At 37.1% G+C, this 27,440-nt stretch overlaps 1 long non-coding RNA gene across 2 annotated transcripts in view; it reads right to left on the minus strand.

The window, feature by feature from the left end:
* The window catches only part of LOC129035031 (uncharacterized), a 37,742-nt gene that overhangs the window by 1,111 nt on the left and 9,191 nt on the right, over positions 1–27,440 (minus strand). Inside the window, exons 3-7 of one of the 2 annotated variants that reach the window (XR_008502074.1) lie at positions 18,221–18,356; positions 5,773–5,945; positions 4,238–4,388; positions 1,610–1,719; positions 573–761 (exon numbers count right to left, since the gene is read on the minus strand). This is a non-coding gene — a long non-coding RNA (uncharacterized LOC129035031). The remainder of the gene's footprint in view (positions 1–572; positions 762–1,609; positions 1,720–4,237; positions 4,389–5,772; positions 5,946–18,220; positions 18,357–27,440) is intronic. The other variant, XR_008502073.1, reaches the window with a different exon arrangement.

Consider the following 27,440-nt stretch of genomic DNA (forward strand, 5'->3'; position numbering starts at 1 on the left):
CAGAGACAAAATGGTAGCCAAGTAGATCCCTGAATGCCAATTGTGAGCCCCGATTGACAGAGGAAGGCAATATGTGTGGAGCCAAGAGTGTTCATATCATCCAAACCGCCAATGAAGTGTCAGTAATGACCAGAGGAGCTGGGCCTTATCACTACTGCCATTGTTGAGATGAGGAAACCTTGGCTTGGAATCTTTGCCCCAGGTTACACATCCCTCAGTGATGAGACTGAGAATTGAATCTTGGCTTGTCAAACTCCAAAGAACAGATTTTTTTTTCTATTATGTCACACCACTTTCTTATCTCTGTGTGGTATAGTCAATCTAGTGTTTTGTCTCCTAGATGGGAAAGGAGAAGTGACTCACTGCTCTCAATTTCCTATTTGACAACCTACCTTCTCATACACCACCTACCTTCTACAACCCCTAGAATAGTATTAACAAAACTGCCACTTCAGAAGTGTAATTAAACTGTGCGTCTTAAAAAAGCTGGTTCCTTTGAGTTAATATCCTGAATTTCAAGTTCAAAGTGAGGACTTTGCTCCCCAGGGAATAAAAATGAAAGATCTCATTACCTTTTTGGTGACTCATTTACCACTTCTGAGCTACAGGGAGTAGGCAGGAAAATAATGCTTGAGGCTATACACACAGATAAATCATAAGCTGTCATCTGATTGGCTGAGGAATGCTGCTCAATGTTATGTAACACTCCAAAAAGGTATCACAAGAGAACAACATTGGCTTTTGGCAGCTGGTCTAAAAGCCTAAACACAAAAATATGCACTCTCAAAGCCAGAAATTTTACTCAGGAAGTTGTAAATACAGAGAAATGAAACAAGTATTTTTTTTATATAGCATTTACACAACTCAGTGAAAATACAAAAGAATAGAGAAATATGTTCTTCATATGTTGTAAGACAGCATTTTAAAATGTGTCTTAGGAGATATATCAGAAAATATTTCCTTATAACCACTACAGTGTGTTTTAACTTGGGAAAACATTACTAAAATCCAATAGCATATTTAAAACCCCTGTAACATCTCATAGTATGCTCAACAAAAACTTGCTGATAATATGAAACAATTCACTTTAAAGGGCTCCCTTCACTTTTAAAGTAGCAATACAGGAATGCTGTCTCCTGCCCAAAAAAATGATAAGTACCCAAAGCTTATCTGTTATCTAAGACTCATTCCAGGCAGGAATGCATACAAAAATATTTTATTAAATTCAATTCCTGAAGCAGATATTGATTTCTCTGGTTATTTGACTATTTGACAAAGTTAAGATTATACCACTGGTAGACTGGTCCCCTGTTATTTTTCTTGGACCAAAGAATTTCATCTCCTGTCAATGTTATGTATTCAGATGTGCAATGGTCAAAGATTCTATATTAATAATATTAGGAGAAAAGCAAGAATTCAGTGACAGTACTAAGGTATTCATTTATTTTTAAACTAGACTGTATGTGCATGACCCCGTAAACCCCTTTGGCACTGGTCATTTTTTTCAGCGCATAAAACTGAAAAAATACAACAAACCAATATTTTTTAAAGAATATGTTAGCTGGTTTTTTGAGATGTGCCTAGAATACAGTAATTATTGCTTCCTTACCTCTGGATTGCAGTTATTATCTCTTCCTTGTTCTCCTGATCCATAACACCATGCCGCTTATCAAAGAGTTGGGATGAAAATATACTTTCTCAGATGTTTCGAAGAAAATCCTTACATAGATTAAAAATTATTCTTATGGCAAATACATGTCAGAGAAATTACAAAGAAAACACTTAATTGAAAAACTCAGCTTAGTACTCTCTTCCTTCCTGACTTGCACACCCAGAAGCAAGTGCTTGGATTTTTCTCCAACGAAAACCAGCAGCATACAAACAAGCAGAGTGTGGGCAGTGGTGGGAAAGAAGATAAAGTCTCCTCCTATGGTCTGAAACTTCTTTATGCATATTTTAGTAAACTTGCACAAACTGACAGGGCCTGGTGATAAAGCACCCTAAATCCTATCAATTTCTTGAAAAGAAATAAGCATAAAAATGTTGCTTATTTAGACACAGTTTTTTAATTTCTAGCAAGAAAATTTCAGAACCGAATGAACTAAAGTCACACACCCATGTGCTCATGCACACATGTTGAGGACTGGGCCTTCTGACTTGGGCTATCTGTGCTCCTGGGGAGAAAGCTCTCTCAATAGCTTCATTCTCTCTTTAACTGTATAATACGTCACTTCTTTACTTATGAGTAGAAAGTTGCTGGATATATACAGAAATCTCCCGTGAGAAACTACATGTTACTCCTTAAACCTCTGGGCTGGAACAGAAACACCCTCCATAGAAAGGATGCTTAATCAACATTTAGATATATCATAACTTCAGTCCTCTGAGTATTAGTGCTAGATGCATGCCAGTGTAAGCGTCCTAAGTGGTGCATGAAAACGTCTCACATTACCGGGCTGATGAACAAATCTTAATACTATGCAATTGAGCCAATTAAAATTTGTGACGCTTTCATTCATGTGTGTATGCGTGTGTGTGTGTGTGTGTGTGTGTGTGTGTCTGTTAACAATGAGGGAAAGGGAAAATTGTCTTATTACCTTGCTAGCTTCAAAGGCACACCTTGTTTCCACTGCTCTCACTGAATAGCCCAACACTCCTCTTAACGCAACTAGTTCAGGAAATACCTTTAGGCAACTATCATGATTAAAATCCAGTAATTGTTCCTTCATACTAATATTTATTGAGCTGTGGTTTGTGCTAGGCATGCTTTGGAGGACTGAGGACAGAAGAGTAAAAAATGTGAAGTCTTAGTCCCCCTACGCCATCACTATGTACTGTGGTTATGTTATACAGCCATGTCTGGTAGTTATGGCTGTTCACTTCACTTCCTATGGAAGGGTCCCAATATGTTAGGAGGAAGGAAACACTCCAGCTCTGGCTGACTCTAGGAGGCTGAGTTCAGGAACACCTTTGTCTGATGTGTACCACACTTACATGCATTCAGAGCATGTGTCTCTTCTCTGGATTCCTGGACTCTGTGCAGCAGAGTCCATTGATAGGGATGAGTGGTGAAGCTAGAAGAGGAGCCAAGCAGACTATGCCAAGGGTATTTGCTATTTGATCTCTGTCTATAGACAGCACAAAGGCAGGCCCAATGTGGTCCAAGTCATATATTCATTTCTGGCTTAAGCCAACTCTCCAGTTATTTGACATAGTATTATCAAGACTAAGATTGCAAAATCTGCAGATGATAACTCTTAAGTCTTTGTGAAATATTAAATCAATTTCATGTGTGTACCTCAGAGAGGACAGCACCCAACTAGTGATTTCCATACTAGTGTATATCACTATGCTCCTACCATAGTAGCAGTCCTCCATACATCATTACAGAAATGTTGCTATTTATCACATGGCTGAACATTAATGGGGATAACGAATGACCAAAGGTAACTGAGATTCTAAGACAATTTAAAAAACCTGTTTAGTCATTACCACACTACCATAATTTTTTTCAGAGCTGTTAACATGTGCCGAAATGGACTGACTAAATTCCTTATTATTTTCCCTTGTAGAAATGTACCTAGACACTTGTGATTTTGCTGTATCTATTCAAAACTTACCTATTTTTGTAGAAATGGAATTTTCTGAATTCCAAACTAATTCTGGCTGCTGCACCCACATTAAAAGTCAGATTTACAAGAGGCTTGTGGTAAGAATTGGTGACTGCGTGACTATAACTGTGGGTGGTAGGCAATGCATAACAAATATTACCAAAGTGAGTCATAGGTGGTAAAGGTTAAAGAAGGCACCATAGTAGAGGCATTGCTACACCACTTTCAACATCAAGGTCAAAGCATGCCGTGGAGATGTCTTAGGCAGTGGGAAGTCATCAAATGTAGGATGCTTAATTTGGCAAACATTCTCTGTATGTAATTGTGTATTTTAACACGTATTGTATTATGATTACTAATCATTGTTATTATTTGGCACGGAGTGTTCAGGAGTGAAGATGGAAAGGTTGGTGTGTGATGAGAAAGGACAGCATATCTATCATATAAAGTTTTGAAAAACAGAGGAAATCAATCTTCTTAAATTTTGACACTGTCAAGGGTTTTTCAGTTTTTCAGATTCTTGAAAGACTATGCCAATTATTGTTCTCAGGCAGTCAAGATAAGAGAAACCAATCATAAAACTTCAGAGATATCCTGTGCATAGATAATGCTAAAACTTTACCTACCTTAAAGATAGAGGCCACCACGACAACAGACTCGCTGTCCAAGTTTACTTTATCTCCTGAATTGAGTTTCTCCTTCAGGAGTCTACATGAGTTTATGTTACCCAATTTTCTCTATGCATGGCCCTTTTTGATTGACAAAGGAAAGCATATCCTATGGGGAGAAAACGAAAGAAAGGTACAAGGTGTTTCATATTTACAAGCCCAAAGGACAAGCTTGCCTCCTTTCTGCAGCCAGAGCTAAGGGATCTGAGGTTACAGTGCTGGAGCTGGAAGGAGTGAAGTACATTTTGAATTCTTTGTGTGTCTCTGTATTTTCTACCCATTAATCCATTCTATATTAATATACTGAAACCTTTTAAATCCGATTTTCCTTTTCAGTGAATTTACACTAGGAAATCAAACTCCTGTACATCGAAGCCTCTGTGGAATCCTCTCCTTCACCATTCTTTTCTGATTACTCCCTAATATGGGTTCCCCAATTATGGAAATATTTTTGCACACCAATTTCCCACTTGTTTGCTCCCCTTTAAGGGTCCAAATGCCCCATTCCTACTTCCTATATTTTCTGGGCTCTGTTAAATCAGGCTTAAAACCGTCTCCTCCCTGAAGCCTTCTCTGATTACATTTTCTTTTCACCAGTTTCCACATCCTTTTGTTCTATCTTCATGTCCCCTCCTTGCAGCGTAAAAGAAAATAATGTCACAGCAAAATGACTCAAGGAACTTGTGTCTACTATTCCACTTGTTTACTGTGTGACCTTGGACACAGTACTACCAAGCCATTTGAAAATTTTTCATTTGTGAAGTGGGAGTGATGATAATCATAGCCACCCCCTGAATTCTCTGTGAAAAATGCAAGGTCTAGGGTAGTATCTAGCATACACTTAAAATGATTAGTTTCTTCCCATTAACATTCCCTACATCTAGTAGAATACTTGGAAAGATTCTATACACTCAACAAATGTCACCACAGACAATTTCAGACACCAATTTGAAGCAACACAGGCTAAACTCTGTGGCTTTAAGTTGACATATTCTGTTAAGATTAAAGGATTATTATATGCCAAAGGATGAATTTTTATGCTTAAGTACTGGAAATACAAATCAATTTATGGGAGATATTTTGAGTTGTAAGACTGAGTAGTGTAAGATGTAGACATAATTACAGGAGATTTGGGACTAGTGTGGAGTTGAAGGAAGAAGCTGAAACGAGGATGCGAGGGGAAGGGGAAGTCCCAGAGATTCATAACACAGAGCCCATTTTGATTTATCCAAGCCCGTGTACATGGGTCTCGGCTGAAACCATCGAAAGAATATCCTTCCCTACTGTCTTTTCCTTATGATCCTGCAGCATCTAAATCATATTTCTAGTCACTGAAGTAAAATTGACAAATCTTGTCCCTCAAAGCTAGGGTTTGTCATTGTCTAAAGATTTCTCCACTTTGCGATAGATTTGGATGAAAACACTTGACTCCCCGAGAGTTCTCTCTCTTCAGGAGGGCTACCAAAAAGAAGACCAGACAAAATGAGACCTACCAGCAGAGGGGCAGGCAGCTTGTCATTCTCACAAACGTCTGTGAGAGAAGCTCCAAACAGCTGTCCTGGGTTTGGGGCTGGTGGAGCCATGCACAGGTTGTCCTGGCAAGTGCTAGAGGCCCACCAAAAGGCCCAGTTTATCATAGAACATCTTCTTTGAACTCCCTTCTGGTCTGAATACATAAGTAAAAAGTGAGATTATTCGATGTAGTAGTTTAATCCACTTAACTTTGACTATTTCCATTTTACAACACGTTTGTTGTGATGTTGAGAAGAGAGAGAAACAATCATTTGTTGTGTAGATTTTCCCACATTCTGAAATTGGCTAACTGCATACTTGGCATTAATGTGTTATTCTTCCCTATATCCCACAGACTGCAGTTAAACCTGGAGGCTTGATCAGACTTATGTTCCATTCTTCCAGTAGGAATACTTCCTAGACAGTGCTAGTTACCACCTCTTGCATTCTATCGTAAGGTACTTAAGATCTAGTTGTTCAAGTTTACTGATATTAATTGTAATCAGTGGAGTCACATGTCAGATCCACTTTAAAACCTAAAAATAGCCAGCATGGTGGCTCATGCCTGTAATCCCAGCTACTCAAAAGGCTGAGTCAGGAGAATTGCTTGAGCCCAGTAGTTAGAGTCTGCAGGAAGCTGTGATGGCGCCACGACACTTTTGCTTATGTGACAGGGAGACTCAGTCTCTATGAGAAAATAAAAAGTTGAAAATACTGGATATTCAAATAAAATAGAGTTCAGTAATTATCTACTTTTGTAGTATGTCTCCTGCCACTCAGATTTCCAGTTGGACTTTCCGAATCCTCAACCATGGTCAACTCTCTCCCATCAAAAGGATCCTGCCCTTCATGACACAACCTGCCTGACCCCACTTCTCAGTCAGCCTCTGGCTTCTTTGTTTTGGAGGCTGCAACTCTTAGGCATCTCCATGGATAACTTGAGTCCACTTTCTCTAGTCAGTCCTTGGTTCTGTGGTAAGATCCCTGGTGGCCCTGGTCCTTGTGACACCCTGCCCAGCTATCCAGAAATAATTTTTACCTACCCAACGACCTTACCAAAGAAATGCTGAAGAAGAGCTTCTCAAGGAAAAGTGATCAGCAATAAAAGGTTGAGTTGAAGATTCCCACTGCTCAACTATGGGTGTTTTCCTAACAAGGTACTTTAATATTTTTATAAATAACCTCCTTATACCACATACTGAAAAAGTCAACAGAGGAGGCAAGTTGTAGAAGGATAAACAAATGAGCAATATTTCACCATTTCAATGTTTCTTAAACACCCATTCACTTGGCTTCCCTGGGACATCGAGTGCATCTCTCTGTACACGCACACAGTGGCAATACTCTTGCTGACTCAAGAGGTCAGGATGGGCTCCTGGTTCTGCTATGTAGTCAGACAACTTCCTCAGAAGTCTTTGAGCTTCAGTTTGCTCAACTGTAGCATGAATGATGCTACCTACAGCTTACTGGACTGAGTAATAGAATGGACTGCTCAGGACAAACCATGGTTCAGAGCAGTCTTGATAAAAGTAATTTTATCCCTCACTCAGATGGCCTAAGGCAGACTAGACATCAGTCTCCTCCCCCCAGAACAGAACCCACCACCATTCTCCATTTGGTTTAGCAAGGTATGCAGTCACAAAGGCATGCCACCACTCTACCTAACAGTCATGCCCCTGTTATTTTAAAAGAAGGTAAGGAAGAAGCAAAGCCATCCTTCAATCCAGAAGGATATATCTGTATGTCATCATGTGCAAATGTTTATTATAGTACACATTAATATATAGGCTAAGTTGTTGTACATAACCTGGTTTCCCTATTCTTAATTTGATTTTATTGTTTCTAGAACTATCCAAATGTATTCAGTTATTTAGCTTTAATAAGAGAATGTTCTTAGGAAGAATTCTCTAGCCCTTGATGCAAAGCTATATAACTAGCTACTCTCTGAATAAAGGCCAAGAGGAAAGTAGACATTGAATCCTGTACTTTCTCAAAAATATTTTCAGGCTTAGCTGCACCTTTTGTAATGCACATTATTTGGTGCAAGAGTTCCTATCACTTTTTTAAACAATAAAAGTATATGCTATTGCCATGAAAAAGGCAGGATGATTAAGCAAGCTAACTGGCCTTTCTTAAATAGCCCTGGAGGAATTGAGATAGTGGTTTCTGCAGGCTCAAATTAGGATATGTATAAAACTTTTGAAACTTTCTGCCCATAGGCTAACAGTCACAACAATAAAAATGCTTTATTTAGAAATTCCATTCTTGCCAAAATATTTCCCAAATTAATAACACATTTTCTTCAGAGAAAGAAATATGAATGGTAGGATACTGAAATGGTAGTGGGGAAAATGACAGAAAGGGAGATGAAAAAGCCCACAATCATAAATGTTCATGCTAGTTCCAGTCTAAACCTGGATCTGAAGCCGACTTGGAAAGTAAGCATGGTGGTGGGGAGAGAGTAGAATTGAGAGTTTAATTCAGGATAGAACCCAAAGGGCACTTCAGCGCCAGTCCAGAGTAGACTGCAGTTCAATTCTATAACTCTGCTTCTCTCTAACTCTGCCACTCCAGATGTGTTTAAACCATGCCATCATTTGATCACCTCCTGCTTTGGGCTCAGTTCAACAGCAAAACCCCGGGATAGAAAATGCATGAGTTTCCAGGCCTTCAAAAGCCATATTCTCACCAGACACACAGACTGCACACACGTAATTATGTGTACATTGTTCTGAGGATACAGAGAAGAGTGTATCTACCTACTTACACACATGAAAGAAATCTTCCTAGAAGTGAGTTGGGCCTTGATTTCAGACATTTCAGGTTTCTCTAAGCCTGATTCTGGGCAGGTATTGGCTTCCTGCCTATACTGTCCTCCTCCCTCTGCATGGAGAACGTGTCTGTGTCATGGGCTTGGTTTTAGGAATGGAGACGATCTGAGAGAAGGCACTTGCAGGAAAGAAAGGCACTCAATACTCCGCTGCTGGCCTCTGGCTGGCTGCCTGGGTTTCAGAATGAACCTGCCTTCTATGTCTGGGATGGCTGCTCTGGGAAGGGCTCCTGGAGTGTGGAAGAAGAGGTGGAGCTCCCTGGTTCCTGTGGCAGGAGCATAGTGCCTTGAAGGTGGCTCATTTCGGTTCCACAGGGATGTTCATGTCCTGCGTGAAGCAAAATCTAAATACAGGTTCAGGCTGATGGTGATGGGTGTGATCAAACCTACCTATTGTGGGTGAATGCACCCCACTGGTGCCTGCTGTAGTAATCTGGGAGCTTCTAGAATAAGGAAGGCTGCGTCTCCCGAGCAAGCATCGTGTGCACTCTCTCTGGAGAGTCCCCACATAAAGCAGCCATGCCAGGCGAAGAGTTTTTAAAAGTACAGAGAAAAATAAAGTTGGAACATGTTGTGTCACTTGGGATGCATAGATCCATCAGTACATTCCACAATGGTGACTTTTGCTCTGTTTCCATTTGAAGATATTTAAGAACCTCTAGTTTCTGTCTCGACAAATCTAGATATTTACATCTTAGACAAATGACCCCTTTACGCTTACAGTCATCATTTTAAATACTTACCCTTCCTATCATACAGACTTATGAAGATAAAAGTAAATATATTCCTTCACATTGGTGGTTAATATTTATTGAATAACTCCATATATACAATATGTGTTAAATAATTCCATGTCAAGAATAGCTATGATTGCTATTCTCTTACACATGATGTCGGTTTAACGGAGATTTTACTTCCCTTAGTCAGTTTTGTAGCCAGGGCTTCTTAAGAGCAGAGGAGCAGGGTGTTTGCCTCTGACCTTTTCTCCCACTTCTGCCCTAATTGGAGGAAGGAGCTCCTCATAGGTACCAGCCACAGGGAAGGCTGCAGGGTGTTGGGAGTCCAGAAACAATGGGCAAAACAGTTTTTGCAGAATGGAAAACCACACTGCAATCATCAGGAGTTGCCTGCCAAGGGATGTGTTTTCCTCTTTCATGTTTTAAATAGTTTCCTTTCCATAGAATACGTGCTGTAAGGTAATTTTTTAAAATTATATGATCCATTCTTTTATTTAATTAATTATTTTTATTTTTCCATAAGTTATTGGGGTACAGGTGGTATTTGGTTACATGAGTAAGCTCTTTAGTGGTGATTTGTGAGATTTTGGTGCACCCTTCAACTTAGCAGTATAAACTGCACCATATTTGTAGTCTTTTATCTCTCATCCCCCTCCCACCCTTCCCCAAAAGTCCCCAAAGTTCATTGTATCATTCTTATACCTTTACATCCACATAGCTTAGCTCCCACATATCAGTGAGAACATACGATGTTTGGTTTTCCATTCCTGAGTTACTTCACTTAGAATAATAGTCGCCAATCTCATCCAGGTCACTGCAAATGCTGTTAATTCATTCCTTTCTATGGCTGCATAATATTCCATCATATATACATACATATACACAAATATACAAATGTGTGTATATGTGTGTGTATATATATATATATAAAAAAATAGTTTCTTTATCCACTTATTGATTGATGGGCAATTGGGTTGGTTCCACAATTTTGCTATTGTGAATTGTGCTACTATAAACATGTGTGGGCAAGTATCATTTCCTCTGGGTAGATACCCACTAGTGGGACTGCTAGCTCAAATGTAGTTCTACTTTTAGTTCTTTAAGGAATCTCCACATTGTTTTCCATAGTGGCTGTACTAGTTTACATTCCCACCAGTAGTATAGAAGTGTTCCCTGTTCACCACATCCACGCCAACATCTACTGTTTTTTGATTTTTTGATTATGGCCATTCTTGCAGGAGTAAGGTGGTATCGCCTTGTGGTTTTGATTTGCATTTCCCTGATCATTAGCGATGTTGAGCATTTTTTCATATGTTTGTTGGCCATTTGTATATCTTCTTCTGAGAATTGTCTATTCATGTCCTTAGCTCACTTTTTGATGGGATTGTTTGTTTTTTTCTAACTGATTTGTTTGAGTTTGTTGTAGATTATGGGTATTAGCCTTTGTCAGATGTGTAGATTGTGAAGATTTTTCCCCCACTCTATGGGTTGTCTGTTTATTCTGCTGACTGTTCCTTTTGCCATGCAAAAGCTCTTTAGTTTAATTAGGTCCCAGTTATTTATCTCTGTTTTTATTGCATTTGCTTTTGGGTTCTTAGTCATGAAATCCTTGCCTAAGCCAATATCTAGAAGGGTTTTTCCAATGTTATCTTCTAGAATTTTTACAGTTTCAGGTCTTAGGTTTAAGTTCTTAATCCATTTTAAGTTGCTTTTTTGTACAGTTAGAGATGAGGATCCAGTTTCATTCTCCTACATGTGGCTAGCCAATTATCCCAGCACTATTTGTTGAAAAGAGTGTCCTCTCCCCACTTTATGTTTTTGTTTGATTTGTCAAAGATCATTTGGCTGTAAGTATTTGGGTTTATTTCTGGGTTCTCTGTTCTCTTCCATTGGTCTATGTGCCCATTTTTATGCCAGTACCATGTTGTTTTGGTGACTATGGCCTTATAGTATAGTTTGAAATCAGGTAATGTGTTGACTCCAGATTTGTGCTTTTTGCTTAGTCTTACTTTGGCTATGTGGGCTCTTTTTTGGTTCCATATGAATTTTAGATTTGTTTTTTTCTAATTCTGTGAAGAATGATGGTAGTATTTTGATGGGGATTACATTGAATTTGTAGATTGCTTTTGGTAATATGGTCACTTTCACAAAATTGATTCTACCTATCCATGAGCATGGGATGTATTACCATTTGTTTGTGTTATCTATGATTTCTTTCAGCAGTGTTTTGTAGTTTTCCTTGTAGAGGTCTTTCGACTCCTTGGTTAGGTATATTCCTAAGTGTTTTTTTTTTTTTTGTTGCCTTTTTTTTTTTTTTTTTGCAGCTATTGTAAAAGGGGTTGAGTTTTTGATTTTATTCTCCACTTTGTCGCTGTTGGTGTATTGAAGAGCTACCAATTTGTGTACATTAATCTTGTATCCAGAAACTTCGCTGAATTCTTTTATCAGTTCTAGGAGCTTTCTAGAGGAGTCCTTACAGTTTTGAGGGTAAACGATCATATCATCAGCAAACAGGGACAGTTTTACTTCCTCTTTACCAGTTTGAATGGCCTTTATTTCTTTCTCTTGTCCGATTGCTCTGGCTAGGAGTTCCAGTACTATGTTGAAGAGGAGTGGTAAGATTGAGCATCCTTGTCTTATTCCAGTTCTAAGAAGGAATGCTTTCACTTTTTCACCTTTCAATATTATGTTGGCTGTGGGTTTGTCATAAACAACTTTTATTACATTAAGTTATGTCCCTTGTATGTTGATTTTGCTGAAGGGTTTAATTATAAAGGGATGCTAGATTTTGTTGCTTTTTCTGCATCTAATCATGTGATTTTTATTTTTAATTCTGTTTATGTGGTGTGTCACATTTATTGACTGGCATATGTTAAACCATCCCTGCATCCCTGGTATGAAACCCACTTGATCAAGGTGGATTATCTTTTTGATATGTTGTTGGATTCAGTTAGCTAGTATTTTGTTAATGATTTTAGCATCTATGTTCATCAAGGATATTGGTCTGTAGTTTTCTTTTTTGGTTGTGTCCTTTCCTGGTTTTGGTATTAGGGTGATGCTGGCTTCATAGAATGAATTAGTGAGGATTCCTTCTTTCTCTATCTTGTGAAATAGTGCCAAAAGGATTGGTACCAATTCTTCTTTGAATGTCTGGTAGATCTGCTGTGAGTCCATCTGATCCTGGACTTTTTTTGTTGTTGGTAATTTTTAAATTACCATTTCAATCTTGCTGCTTGTTATTGGTCTGCTCAGGGTATCTAATTCTTCCTGATTTAAGCTAGGAGGGTTGTATTTTTCCAGGAATTTATCCATCTCTTCTAGGTTTTCTAGTTTATGTGCGTAAAGATGTTCATAGTAGCCTTGAATGATCATTTGTATTTCAGTGGTGTCAGTTGTAATATCTCCTGTTTCATTTCTTAGTGAGGTTATTTGGATTTTCTTTCTTCTTTTCTTGGTTAATCTTGCTAATGTTCTATCAATTTAATTTTTCTTTACAAAGAACCAGCTTTTTGTTTTATTTACCTTTGTATTTTTTGTTTGTTTGTTTCAGTTTCATTTAGTTCTGCTCTGATCTTGGTAATTTCCTTTCTTCTGCTGGATTTGGGTTTGGTTTGCTTTTGATTCTCTAGTTCCTTGAGGTGTGACCTTAGAATGTCAGTTAGTAATCTTTCAGTCTTTTTGATGTAGGCATTTAGGGCTATGAACTTTCCTCTTAGCACCACCTTAGCTGTATCCCAGAGGTTTAGATAGGTTGTGTCATTGTCATTCAGTTAGAAGAATTTTTAAATTTCCATCTTGATTTTGTTTTTGACCCAATGTTCATTCAGGAGCAGGTTATTTAATTTCCATGTATTTGCAAGGTTCTGAAGGTTCCTTTTGGAGTTGACTTCCAGTTTTATTCTGTTGTGATCTGAGAGAGCACTTGATATAATTTCAATTTTCTGAAATTTTTTGAGGCTCATTTTATGGCCTATCGTATGGTCTATCTTAGAGAAAGTTCCATATGCTGCTGAATAGAATGTGTGTTCTGTGGTTGTTGGATGAAATGTTCTGCATATATTTGTTAAGTCCATTTGTACCAAGGTATAGTTTAAATCCATTGTTCCTTTGTTGACTTTCTGTCTTGATGACCTGTCTAGTGCTGTCAGTGGAGTACTGAAGTCCCCCACTATTATTGTGTTGCTGTCTATCTAATTTCTTCGGTCTATTAGTAATTGTTTTATAAATTTGGGAGCTCCAGTTTTAGGTGTGTATATGTTTAGGATTGTGCTATTTTCCTGTGGGACAAGACCTTCTACTAGCAAATAATGTCCCTCTTTGTCTCTTTTAACTGCTGTTGCTTTAAAATTTGTTTTGTCTGATATAAGAATAGCTACCCCTGCTTGCTTTTGGTGTCCATTTGCGTGAAATGCCTTTTTCCACCCTTTTACTTTAAGTTTATGTGAGTCCTTATGTGTTAGGTGAGTCTCCTGAAGGCAGCAGATAGTTGGTTGGTGAATTCTTATCCATTCTGTGGTTCTGTATCTTTTAAGTGGAGCATTGAAGCCATTTAAATTCAATATTAGTTTTGAAATGTGAGGTGCTATTGCATTCACTGTGTTTTTTGTTGCCTGTGTACTTTGGGTTTTTTTGTTTTTTGCTTTTGCTTTTTAACATGTATTTTTGTTTTATAGGTCCTGTGTGATTTATGCTTTAAAGAGGTTCTGTTTTGATGTGTTTCCAGGATTTGTTTTCAAGATTTAGAGTTCTTTTTAGCAATTCTTGTATTGGTGGCTTGGTAATGGTTAATTCTTTGAGCATTTGTTTGTCTGAAAATTACTATATCTTTCCTTCATATATGATGAATAGTTTCTCTGGATACAAAATTCTTGGCTGATAATTGTTTTGTTTGAAGAGGCTGAAGACAGGGCCCCAATCCCTTCTGGTTTGCAGGGTTTCTGCTGAGAAATCTGCTGTTGATCTGATATGTTTTCCTTTATAGGTAGGTTACCTGGTGTTTCTGTCTCACAGCTCTTATGATTTTTTTTTTTCCTTTTTAAGAATAAAGTTTCCTTTTCTCATTTTTCACTGAATTTATCCTGGTGAGCTCTTGTTTTTTCTTTTTCATCTGGCATTGATAGTATGTCAATACTTTGTTTAGAACATGAATTACAATTTGCATTTTGTAAGGCAAAAGAAGCTTCTATGATAGCTATACAATAGAACCAAATCCTCAGGATAACCAGCAGTTAATCCACAATCAATAATTGAGAACATGTTAAAATATGCATTCAGCATGGCTACTCAGGAGCCATCATGAGTGATAGACTCTTCGGATTTCTTAGTGCTAGCCATGATGAGTGGTGCTGCTCTAGGCCTAAGAGTTATCTGTCATTTAGACACTGTTTTAACTATATTAAAGAATTTTATTTAAATAAATATATTTCCAGTATTCATTTACTTTTTTTAACTTACTTTATTGCTAATATTTTTGCAAAGATGTCAACATTAATTTCAAAAATGAAATGGATGAGTGAATTTTATTCTCAGCTAGGTACTTGGTGACACTGTTTTCTAGATGAGAATGTATATTACATAGAAAACAACTTGGTAGTTTAGATTTTTTGAATCACTTGAGAACATCCTGCATTACACAGTAATGGCCTCACAAGATTCTTGAAAGGATAAAGGAAAAGAGAGAAAGAATGCAGGTAAGAGGGAATACTTTTAGCAGAAATCATCACTATCACGCTATTGCAAGGTCAGCCACAGATCCAATACCCTCCCTCGTTTTAATCACTCTGTTTCTATTAATCACATTTACCAATGTTGGTAATCTAAGAATTATCTTTCATTAGATAAATTATCCTAATAACTGTTTTAGGATAGGTATAATCTACTCATCAATAATCTCAAGAACAAATGCTAGAAAATTCAACCTAAGAAATGGCAAAGTAAAAGTTGGTCAGTCAGGAAAGCTCTTCAGAAGTCTGAATCATGTTTTCATTATCCTGAGAAAAGTTCTGGGCATTAAGCAGGTGTTAAATAAATATTTGTACTTGGATTCAGAGGCATGACTGGATTTTAGAAATTCCTTACAAAGTAGAAGTTACCTAGTAGTTAGGAAATGAAACAGTTTTCACACGGAGAAAAAGAAATTCGAATACATGCTAATTTCATGACAAAAAATAGTTTCTTTCAAGAAAGCTGTTTGTCAAGTAAAAGAGCAGACAGTAAAAAAAAAAACAAAAAACAAACAAACAAACAAACAAAAAACAAATTTTTCTTCCCAATTAGACCATAAGTTGCTGAATGAATAGATGTTATCAGGTACCTGGGATAAAGTGTTTGGCCATTATTTGTTGAATGTATGAATGAATATTGCATAAGATTGTTGCTTTTAAGCTTGTTCAACCTTAAGATCGAGCAATGAACAATCAATACTTGGAGACTTTAGAGTTACAATTTTGAACCCAATCAATCTCATTTTAGATTTTCCTTGACACTTAGGAAAGTGGGGATGGGGACTCTCTTGCCAGAACTTACCCATAACTGGTAATCTTTCTCAGCGCCCTTGGAGACAAAATGAACTACTAAAGCATTACAACAAATCTTTCACAGTAAATATTTGAAGAGTATCACATTTCCTTAGGATTTCTACATTTTCAGAAAGCAAAGGAACTAGGACCAGTCAAAATGCAATTTTATCTATGGGGCTGGCCATGGTTTTTGAGTTAACAGGGCTGATTTCAGTAACCCCTGTTTTCCCCCCAGCTTCTAATAAACTATTCCAGATTCTTGCCTTGTCCCTTTGAAAGGCCATGGATCTGTGAAACCACAGTGCAATCAACCCCTCACTTTCTGAGTGACCCATGGAATACAAAATCACATATACACTCCCTCACTAAGAAAGAAAAGGCTAGCTGGGGAGTCATGCTTTCTGCTATCCAGACTTTTTGGAGAATGTTGAATTTTGCCTTCACATCTTCCCTCCCAGACAAGCCTGATGCACAGACAACCATACATCCACATGGAAGGCATCAGAAGCTCATCAACCCTGAGCACAAAGAGACAAATGCCCAAGAGGTCTTGAGGAGATGTGAGAGTAAAGTTAGGCCTCTGGTTTTCATTCAGATAAGCCCTACTGTGGGGAAAGAAGGGACAAACACTGACCCGGGGACCAGGCCAGATGCAAGGAACAATTACCCACAGCAGAAGTATTGCCCAGCAATACTGGCAATCTTGCCACAAACATATCTAAATTATGTAGACTGCTGAATTATTGTAAATAGTCCTTCAAGAAAGGCTAAAGCGAAAGCATGTTTCAAATGGAGTTATTCTTGATAAGCACTATGATTGCCCTTCATTCCTTAATAAAAATCATGGCTTTGTCCTTATGGAGTGTCCTAGGTAGGGATGTTCTCTGCCTTTCTGTCTCTCTCTTTCTCATGCACACACATGTACACACACACACACAGACAGAGAGAGAGAGAGTATATTTGCTCAAAATTGTATTGCAAATAGGGAGTAAGATCTAATAAAAATCTTTTAATGTAAAGTTTGGAAACGTTCTGTTGAAATCCCTTAAGTCAGGTATATATATCTAGCCAAATAACCTTTTTTTTTTTCAAACAGAGTCTCGCTCTGTCACCCAGGCTGGAGTGCAGTGGTGCGATCTCGGCTCACTGCAGCCTCCGCCTCCCGGGTTCACACTATTCTCCTGCCTCAGCCTCCTGAGTAGCTGGGACTACAGGCGTCCGCCACCACGCCTGGCTAATTTTTTGTATTTTTAGTAGAGAAGGGGTTTTACTGTGTTAGCCAGGATGGTCTCGATCTCCTGACCTCATGATCTGCCCGCCTCGGCCTCCCAAAGTGCTGGGATTACAGGCGTGAGCCAACATGCCCGGCCATAACCTCAATTCTTGATTGCAGTAGGATTCCTTTGTTGTCTAGTGAGACTGGTCATTTTTTAAAAAACAAAAATCACAAACCTGAAATAAATTAACCTGCATTTTATTTTAAATTAATCTCCCCAATCCCACACCTAAAACCACTTGCTGTCTTCAAGACAAGATTACATTCCTCTTTTTTATTCTTTTTTTTTTTTTTTTTTGAGACAGAGTCTTGCTCTGTCGCCCAGGCTGGAGTGCAATGGTGCAGTCTCGGCTCACTGCAACCTCTGCCTCCCAGGTTCAAGCAATTCTCCTGCCTCAGCCTTCCCAGTAGCTGGGATTACAGGTGCCCCCTACCACGCCTGGCTAATTTTTTTTGTATTTTTAGTAGAGGCAGGGTTTCACCATGTTGGCCAGGCTGGTGTCGAACTCCTGACCTCAGGTGATCCACCCACCTCGGCCTCCCAAACTGTTGGGATTACAGGCGTGAGCCACCGTGCCCAGCCCAAGATTACATTCTTATAGGTCACACATATCATATAGGTTAGAAAGCAATGCAGAAGTGTCTGCTTTACTTAGTACATACAAATTCCATTTTGTTTTAAATGTGTTACACAAATCCGCTAGTACAGAAATAATTGATTTCTTATGCGAAATTCTGGTTGTTGTGAGTTTTTAAGGGGCTTTATTATAACACTCAAACAAAACTTAAAATATTCACATCATGTCACCACAACAACATGTTTTCATGTTTATGGGACGTTTTGTATAAGGAGCCACGCTATATAAGTATTTTCTTGTTTCTGTCCATCTGAATGTCACTCTTCAATAAAAGTTCTCAATTATGTGGACTTACCTCTTTCCTCTTATGCAACCCTCATCTTCATCCTCAAATATGTCAACCTCTTCCACTAAAAAAACTCAACAACTTATACTAGCTCCATCAAAACATAAAGAAACAGACACTTGAAAACAAAACAGTCATGCAAACCTGGAGGCCATGGATTTGTGGGCACTGGTGGACACACCACTCTTCCTTTATAAATTCAGGAGAGGCATCAGATACCGAATTCTCAGGATCAGCATCCAGGGGATGTGGTTTCTAGCCAGGTGTTCTTTGTGCCAAACTTACAAAAAAACATATGCTTTAGGACTCTTCATACTGAGATTGAGCCCTTGGGTGATAATCAGAGTGAGTAATAAGTACGAGAGGAGAGGAATCAGGAAAAAAGATATTGAAAGAACAGTGCAGTCGAAGAGTTTGGAACTTTTTATCAAGAATTTTACAAAATTTTATTGTGTATGTGTACCCATCATAAGACAGCTGATTATTATAGATATCAAAGTCATATTTTGTACTCCCACACTTAGGAATTGAAGGCAACAAAGGTATAATGTAATATTAATTTATATATGGGTACACTTCTTGTATTTCCATTTTAAATTTGGTGTGAACTGAAAGTACTAGTGTAATTATATTAGTGCTCTAAAATTGTATGTATATATCAAATTTCAATATATATTTGATTATATAGTTGAATATATATCAAATTTCAATATATACTCAAACATATATTGAAATCAGGCTACAATTTTAGAGCAACAATAACATATATATTTACACATATATGTTAGTGCTCTAAAATTGTAGCCTGATTTCATTATGTTTTCACTTTCAGTTCACACCAAATTTAAAATATACCTTTGTTAGGCCGGGTGTGGTGGCTCATGCCTGTAATCCCAGCACTTTGGGAGGCCAAGGCGGGTGGACCATGAGGTCAAGAGATGGAGACCATCCTGGCCAACATGGTGAAACCCTGTCTCTACTAAAAATACAAAAATTAGCCAGGCGTGGTGGCGGGCGCCTGTAGTCCCAGCTACTTGGGAGGCTGAGGCAGGAGAATCACTTGAGCCTGGGAGGCGGAAGTTGCAGTGAGCCAAGATTGTGCTGCTGCACTCCAGCCTGGCGACAGAGTGATACTCCATCTCAAAAAATAAAAAAAATAAAAAAATACCTTTGTTGCCTTCCATTCCTAAATGAGGGAGTACAAAATATGACTTTGATATCTATGATAGCTGTCTTATCATGGGAGGTGCATTATACAAACACATGTGTGTATGTGTGTTCATATACATATACACATATATAGTTGAATGTATATAAATTCAAAAATCAAAGTTGGTTTTTAACAAAAATAACTTATAGATAACTTCCAGTTATTCCTAGTTTTAGTAGTGAAATGTCAATTTTGTCATTTGTTGCATCTGAATTTGTTATTGCTATGGTTATAGACCATAAAAAAGAAATGAGAAAAATTACTATAAATTTGGAATTTTAATGCATAAGATTAAATAATTATTGTCAAATTATTAGCTCTATTCCAAAGACACAGCTTGTGTCCAGGTAATGACAAAGTTAAGCACATGTAGGGCCTGAATCCTTAATTATAATTTATTTTCATTCCTTTATATAACATGAAGCCAGTACAAAGAATTTCAGTAAAACATATATCTCTCTCTTAAAATAAAGGACTTGTGGCACTTGTGAGATAATAGCACAGTCAAGAAATAGAAAGACTGAGAATTTACAGAGGGCACAGGGGCTGCCCCTCAGCCTTGGGAGGCTACTTCCACAATGGAGAGAACAGTTTAAAAAGGAGGAGCTGGGCCCTTTCTCTCTTCCTGGGTTATGTTTTTATCATATGGCTTATATCTTTGCACAACACAAATGCAGTTCTAGTAAAATCAGAATAAGAACTAGCTATAAAAGACATCTTTTAAACCCCTGTGTGGCAGGTGTTTTCTCTGTGCCGGATATCATGGTTACTAAGAACTTCATTGTTGAAATCTATTGAGGCAATTAAATAAAATTTTAGAAATTTAAGTTCCATTTCCAACTCTGCCAACGAATAGGGTATCTATAATAGCTCTCTACCGCACTTCACATTGAGAAACTGCTCCACAAAAACAGGAAGACAATTTGCAGAAAATAACCCAAAAGGATTAATAGGATTCTGAGATGACAACTATTGCACTCTGAATTTCAAAAGATATTATTTTAAAATAAGGCAATATGTAACTAAGGACATTTACTATGCATATGCATCCATAATGAGGGCTCCTTTCTCTGATAAACAGTGCTTAAAGAAGACTAAAAACATAAGTGGACTCTCATTCACCTTAAAGATGATGTTAAAAACGAAATTAGAGGAAACTCTTTTATAATTCGTTACTATTCTTTTCGTTGTATTTTTCTTTCTTATGGACTAACTGCTTGACAGGACAGATGGTCCTGCAAGTTATTAATTGGATTTTTATGAACAAAGTCATCTTATATTCATCGATTTCAAACTGTGCTGCTTGTAGATCTAAGGATTGTGAAAAAGTGTCTCAGAATCCAACAGCAAGGCTCAGAGCACCCAAACTCAGGGATATCACGGGCTGCCTACACTAAATTGCCTAGGAGGGTGCAAGCTCTGGGCTCTAGTGTGGGATTTAATTAGAAGGAAAGGTTCTACTATTTTTTAAAATGTCTGAAAGTCCTTTCATATAATTTTAAAATTCTACCATGAAATCTTTGGTAAAGTAAAAATCTCTTTTGAAATGACAATATGCATCTCTTATTTAATATGGTTTGTAGGATAATGGGTTTTCATGGCATAAGGAACATATTAAGTCCAAAATAATAATTACAAAGATATGTGTATTTCTTCCTAATGCTGTTCTCCCTGTAGACAAAACAGATAAATTCCAGTAGGTAGTGCTGTTTATAAACAAATATTTTTAAAAAATAAACTATTAAATAATTTCCTAAAAAATTGAAATGTGGCTATTTTCTTCATATGAGCTAAAGTGTTTCTTAACATATGAAAATCTAGGAAAATGTGACCAATTCCACTTGAGGCCAACTTTAAGATGATCTAGATGTTCAAATTATGAAACAAAAGGCAGTTGTTATAATTATGCTCAATTATGTAAAGAAAAATAATTTCACAAGTAACAAAATATAGACAATCTCATCATAGACATAGTATATATTTCAAAACAGACATTTTAAATCTGACAAATACATGAAAATATTTACTCGATGTGCTAAATAGCATAACTGAGATAACAAATGAAAGAATCAGTGAAATTGAAAATAAATCCATAGAAAGTGTCCAATCTGAAGAAAGAGGAAAAAAAAAGGATTAAAAATAAATGAACAGAGCCTAAGGGACCTGTGAACAATATCAACAGGTTCAATAAATGCATTCTGTCACTCATATGTGAAAGCTAAAAGAAACTTGATCTTAAGAAATTAAAAAGGAGAATAGAGGCTACTAGATGCTGGGAAGGGCAGGGGAAATGGAAGGATAAGGAGAGATTTGTTAAAGGACACAAAATTACAGCTAGATAGGAGGGATAACTTCTAGTGTTTTATCACACTGTAGGATGATTATAGTTAACAATAATATACATTTTCAAATATCTAGAAGAGAGAAAATTGAATGTTCACAACACAATGAAAGGGTAAACGTTTGAGATGATGAATATGCTAATTACCTTGATCTGATCATTATACATTGCATGTATTGAAACATCACTATTTACCCCATAAATGTGTATAATTGTGTGTCTAAAAATAAAAATGAAATTTTAAAAAGGTTTACATGGGATGGGTGCAGTAGCTCACACCTGTAATCCTAGAACTTTGGGAGGCCGAGGAGGGCGGATCACTTGAGATCAGGAGTTCAAGACCAGCCTGGCCAACATGGTAAAACTCTGTTTCTACTAAAAATACAAAAATTGCTTGGCATGGTGGTGAGTGCCTGTAATTGCAGCTACTTGGGAGGCTGATGCAGGAGAATTGCTTGAACTCAGGTGGCAGAGGTTGCAGTGAGCTGAGATCACGCCACTGCACTCCAGCCTGGGTGACAGAGTGAGACCCTGTCTCAAAAGAAAAAAAAAAAAGTTTTACATGTAACTGGAATCCCAGAATGACAGAAGAAAGAAAATGGGACAGAAAAAAAATGCTTGAAGTAATAACGGCTAAAAATTTCCCAAATTTGGCAAAACATAAAAATTAACAAAATCAATAACTTCAGAAAATGCCAACTAGAATAAATTCAAAGAAAACTGGGCTTTGACACATCATAGTCAAACTACTCAAGGCCAAAAATAAATAGAAAATATTGAAAGCAGTAAAAATGAGATGAAAAATCAAAGACAGAGGATTGACGTTTAATGATGTTAGACTACTCATCAGAAAGCAAAGAGACCAAAAAACAGTGAAGTAGCTTTAAAGTGTTGAAAGAAAAATATTGCCAAGGAAAATTCTATATCTAATGAGAATATCTTTCAAGAGTGAAGGTGAGATAAAGACTTTTTTAAATTAAAAATTAACTAAGAATATTTGTTGGCACCAGACCTACACTATAAGAAATGGTAAGAAAAGTTTCTATAAAATGAAATGAAACAGTATTAAAGGGAAACTTGGAGCTACAGAAATGAGCGATGAGCATTAGAAATGTTTCTTCCATCTAAATTGTAACTAAATAAAGTTTACTTTTTTAAATTTCAGGGCAATTTTTCATGAAAAATGCTGAATGTTACCATTTGCCGCAATGAAATCAAAGCAGGCAGACAAGAGTGTCCTTCCCCACAGGAGGCCTCTCTAGTCTCAGCTCCCTCAAGCAATGCATCTGGTATTTGGAAATAGGTCAGAACATTCGCATGGCTTTTGTTATTGGCCAGGAAATAACTTTTTTGAAATATCATTTTTCCTCCTACAGATACTATTTTGCATGATCAGAGCTGCTGTAAAGAGTAAGGTGCCATAAAAATATATGAAGAATATCTTGTCATCATTATGAACAACCTGGCTACTGCACTACAACTTCACGTATCAAAACTTACACAATATTTGAAGGTAAAAGTTTGATGTTTTTAAACCAACAGCATAATAGAAATGAGGTAGACACATACTGATCACTTAAAAGTGATGTCCCGCTCAGCTCAGTTCAATCCTGACATTCTTCAGAATGAAAGACTCAAAACTCTGTGTATTTGACATAGCAATTAACTGCATTACCTGTGCTAGAAAGGGAACATTATTTGGGTCAACTGACAAAATCAGAATGTGAATGGGAGATTAAAATATGCGACCAATGTTAAGTTTACTAAAGTTGACAGCTGAATGATGGTTATGAAGAGAATAACCTTATTCTTAGGAAATGCATAAGTATTTAAGAATCAGGGGCCATAGTGTATATAACTGTCCTTTGAAACAGGTGTACACATACACATAAATGGAGAAAAAAGAGAGAGAGACAGAGACAGACAGAGAATAAAAATAAATGGAAAATCAATCTGGTAAACTGGTATGACGCAGGTGAATCTGGGTAAATAGCATAAGGGTGTTCTTTGCATTATTTTGTATTTTTGTGTATGTTTACAATTATTTCCAAGTGAATAACTTTTAAAAATAAAATAAACATTTTTTAAAAACATGGAAACAACCAAAACTACTCTGTCTGTAAGTAGTGACAATTGGAAAAAAAAAATGTTTAATTCCAACAAGAAATTCCTGCTTGCAAAAATCACTTTACTACAACAAACCACTAGAGTCTACAGACATTTAACATGCAATATTCCTTTCAAGCTTAATCACTGTAGTTAAAATGGATCCTCTTGCTTCATATTGCCTAGCACTTCCTTTTTATACATGCAAAAGCATACACGAATATATAAAAATATAGTTTTCCATATGGTACTTTTTAAATACTCTTTCTCTCCTCCCTTTATCTCTCCTTCCCTTCCTCCCCATTCTAGCTCTGTCAAATCTGTCTCTCCCTTTCATTCTGCCTAAGTCTGGAATTTTGAATTTAATTTTTGGTCTTAAAAACACTTATAGAGGAACATTTCTTGATGTCCTCAGTGAAGATTTGAAGGGGAATGTTCTTCGGGTGGTCCTTTTCTTTGGCTAGATTTATGTACCTAATGTAATAATAAATTACATCTAATAATATTAAATCTAATAATAAATTAGATTTATCTAATAAATAAAATAAATCTAATAATAAATTAGATTTAATAATAACGCCAGAGTAGCATAAATTAGCTAAGAGCTTATTATTGAATCAATCTTTGTTGCTAATATTTTTAGTATACCTGATGTTATTTTTTAAAATGTACGACTAGACTAAACAAGATCAAATTGTGGGTTGGGAAAATACACAGAATATTTCAGGAAAATAAGACATGTCCCAGAAAAGAACAGGTTGCTCTGTAATAAAATATATGGGCAGCAGAACCAATCTCATTCTCATGCACTCCTGCCTAGATTGGAAGGCCTACCATCTTTCTGGGTTCAAGAGTAGAAAATAGCAGCTGCTTTGAGAATCACTCAGTAGAGTAACCTACATTTACGAAAATTTTTTCTTTCATTATTTTTTAATTTTTATTTTAATGTAGAGATGGGGGTCTCACTATTGGCCAGGATGGTCTTGAACTCCTGGCCTAGAGCAATCATCCTGCCTCAGCCTCTGGAGTAGCTGGGATTATAGGCACAAGCCACCATTCCTGGCTTGGAAATGTACTATATGTCTTAAGAATAGGCTGGGCGTGGTGGCTCACACCTGTAATCCCAGCCCTTTGGGAGGCCGAGGCGGGTGGGTTGCTTGAGCCCAGGAGTTTGAGATCAACTTTGGCAAGATGGTCTAACTCTTCCTCTACAAAAAGATACAAAAAATTAGCTAGGCATAATGGTGTACACCTGTAATCCGGAGGCTGACGTGAGAGGATCAGCTGAGCACAGGGAGGTTGAGGCTGCAGTGAGCCATGATCCCGACACTGCCCTCCAGCTTGGGCAACAGAGTGAGACTCTGTCTCAAAAATAAATAAGAGAATAATGTTATCTCCTATCTATAGTGGGGAGAGAAGAGAAAGATGAGAGTGGTAATCAGCACTTCCTCAAAAATAAAAATTTAAAAAATATGCAGGTAAATGAGAGAACATTATTTACAAGGCAGCCAGGATAAATTGTTTGAGGATAGTCTAAAAATTTCTATTATAAAAAGAGGAATGTGAATAGAGATTTGCATTTTTATCACAAGTTAAATATTTAAAATACGTATACTGACAGAATAAAATGCCTTTCTAGGAAAGAGCACCAGCATTCCTTTAGTTCTGAAGAACTACAATTTTTAAAAATGGGAGAAAAAATTAAACTACATAAAATATTTATAACAACATATTAAGACTGTCATTCTAGATAAAAATGTCGGCAGCTGGTTGTTACGATGTGGGTACATGTGTAAATTGTAACTTCCTCATAACTAGGCCTTGATGGGCCCTGCTCTTTCACAGGCAGTATTACAGTGATGGGAAGTAGATCCACCCAGAGTGGAAGACAGGTTGGTTTGGAAGTTAAACACTTAGTTATAACTATGTGATGCAAGCTATGTCATCACAAGCAAGTCACTTAACTGCTCTGAGCTCCGGTTTCCACAACTGAAAAGCGGGTTAATTAAACCTCCAATTGTTCTTATAGCTTGAAGTGCTATTCAAACATAAAGAATATTATTTTTCAGGTTAAATCAGACAAGAAATTTGGCATTTGGATGGAACACTCTTGGCCAAGAAACAATACATTTTTTAGAGAAAAAACAAAATATTTTATTTCTTTACAAGATAAATAAATTGCACTAGGTTAATTGTTTCCTAGAAAACTTACTCCTCATTCCTGCAATTCTCTGATTGAGATCAGTTCACCTGTTGCTTACTAATGATTAATATTTTCTCCACTATTTCACTGCAGTGTTCCATATCCAAATTGAGAATATTTTAAGGCTCATTCATGTAAGGACTTATAAACCTCTAGCTTTTTTTTTTTTAAAAGTAGCAAATTGCATATAGCATACAATTATCCATTAGTGACATTTAGTACATTCACAATATTTTGAAACCAGCTACACCTTCTAGTTTCAGAACATTTTCATTACCGCTAAAGCACACCCTATGCCTGTTAAGCAGTCACTCACCCCTCATTCCCCACTGCCCTCAGCACCTGTACCACATTTTGTGTATCTATTCATCAGCTGATGAATATTTGTTTGTTTCCACTTCTTGGCAATTATATATTAATACAATACTGCTATAAACATTTGTGCCAAAGTTTTGTGTAGATGTATGTTTTTTATTTTTATTAGGTCTATACTTAGGAATAAATTGCCAAGTCAAATGGTAATTCTGTGTTTAACTTATTTTGCAACCATCAAACTTTTCCGCAGGGTCTGCCACATTTTATATATCCACTAGCAACAGCTCTCCCACTCCCAGTTGCCACTGCCCACTGCCCCCAATCTGCATACCTACATGGATACAGTGTCTTATTACTCAGGCCAAACTGTAGAAGAGTAATAACAGCAAATAGCAAAAGAACTAGTTGCCAGGCATTGTTGTAATTGCCTTTTACATATCCATATGGCTTTATAGCCAATATGACATTTGTAAACCTGGTTTCCACATTTCCTCCATCATTAAAAATAGTTTCTTGGAAATCTTCTAATGAAAGGCTTCTCTTTGATTAAAAGGTATTTAAACTGCTTGCTTCTACCTGCAACATGGAGAAGGCATTAAGCAATAGAAACTAATCACCTTTACGGAAATCTGTCATGGAAAACAAGATATGCAGGGAATGAAGCAAACATGTATTTGTTCCCAGTAAGCTTTGGAAATGTTTTCCTTAAGTAAATAGGTGAATTATAGAATTTAGTATATTAAGAACTTGGAAACATTTTAGTTGTTTCAGCTTTATGATGATGCATGAGATTTTGGTGGAGTGGAGTGAGGAGGAAAGAAGAGTGTTGAGTGCATGCGTTGAACCCTTGCTGTGTAAAACAAGTATGACACTTGGTGTGTGGTTGCTCAGAGCAGGAGATACATGTTGCATGATCCCTGTGAACCCGAACCCGATGTCAACGAAAGGATATCCAGGGTAGGAAGCCACGTTACCCATCCTCATACCAGACTAAGAATGCATATTGGAAAACTAGCCTACGCTCCATTAATCAAACTATTCTTTTAGGTTGTTATCTCTCTATGGATACCAAATACAATAATCTGCTACATAACAATTCAGGTAACCCAGTATTTGGTGATGTCATTAATTTTATTTGTATGTATATACTTTTTTTTAAGATGGGGTCTTGCTATGTTGCCCAGACTGG

Source organism: Pongo pygmaeus, chromosome 3 (genome assembly GCF_028885625.2).
Source record: "Pongo pygmaeus isolate AG05252 chromosome 3, NHGRI_mPonPyg2-v2.0_pri, whole genome shotgun sequence".
Taxonomy (NCBI): Eukaryota; Metazoa; Chordata; class Mammalia; order Primates; family Hominidae; genus Pongo; species Pongo pygmaeus.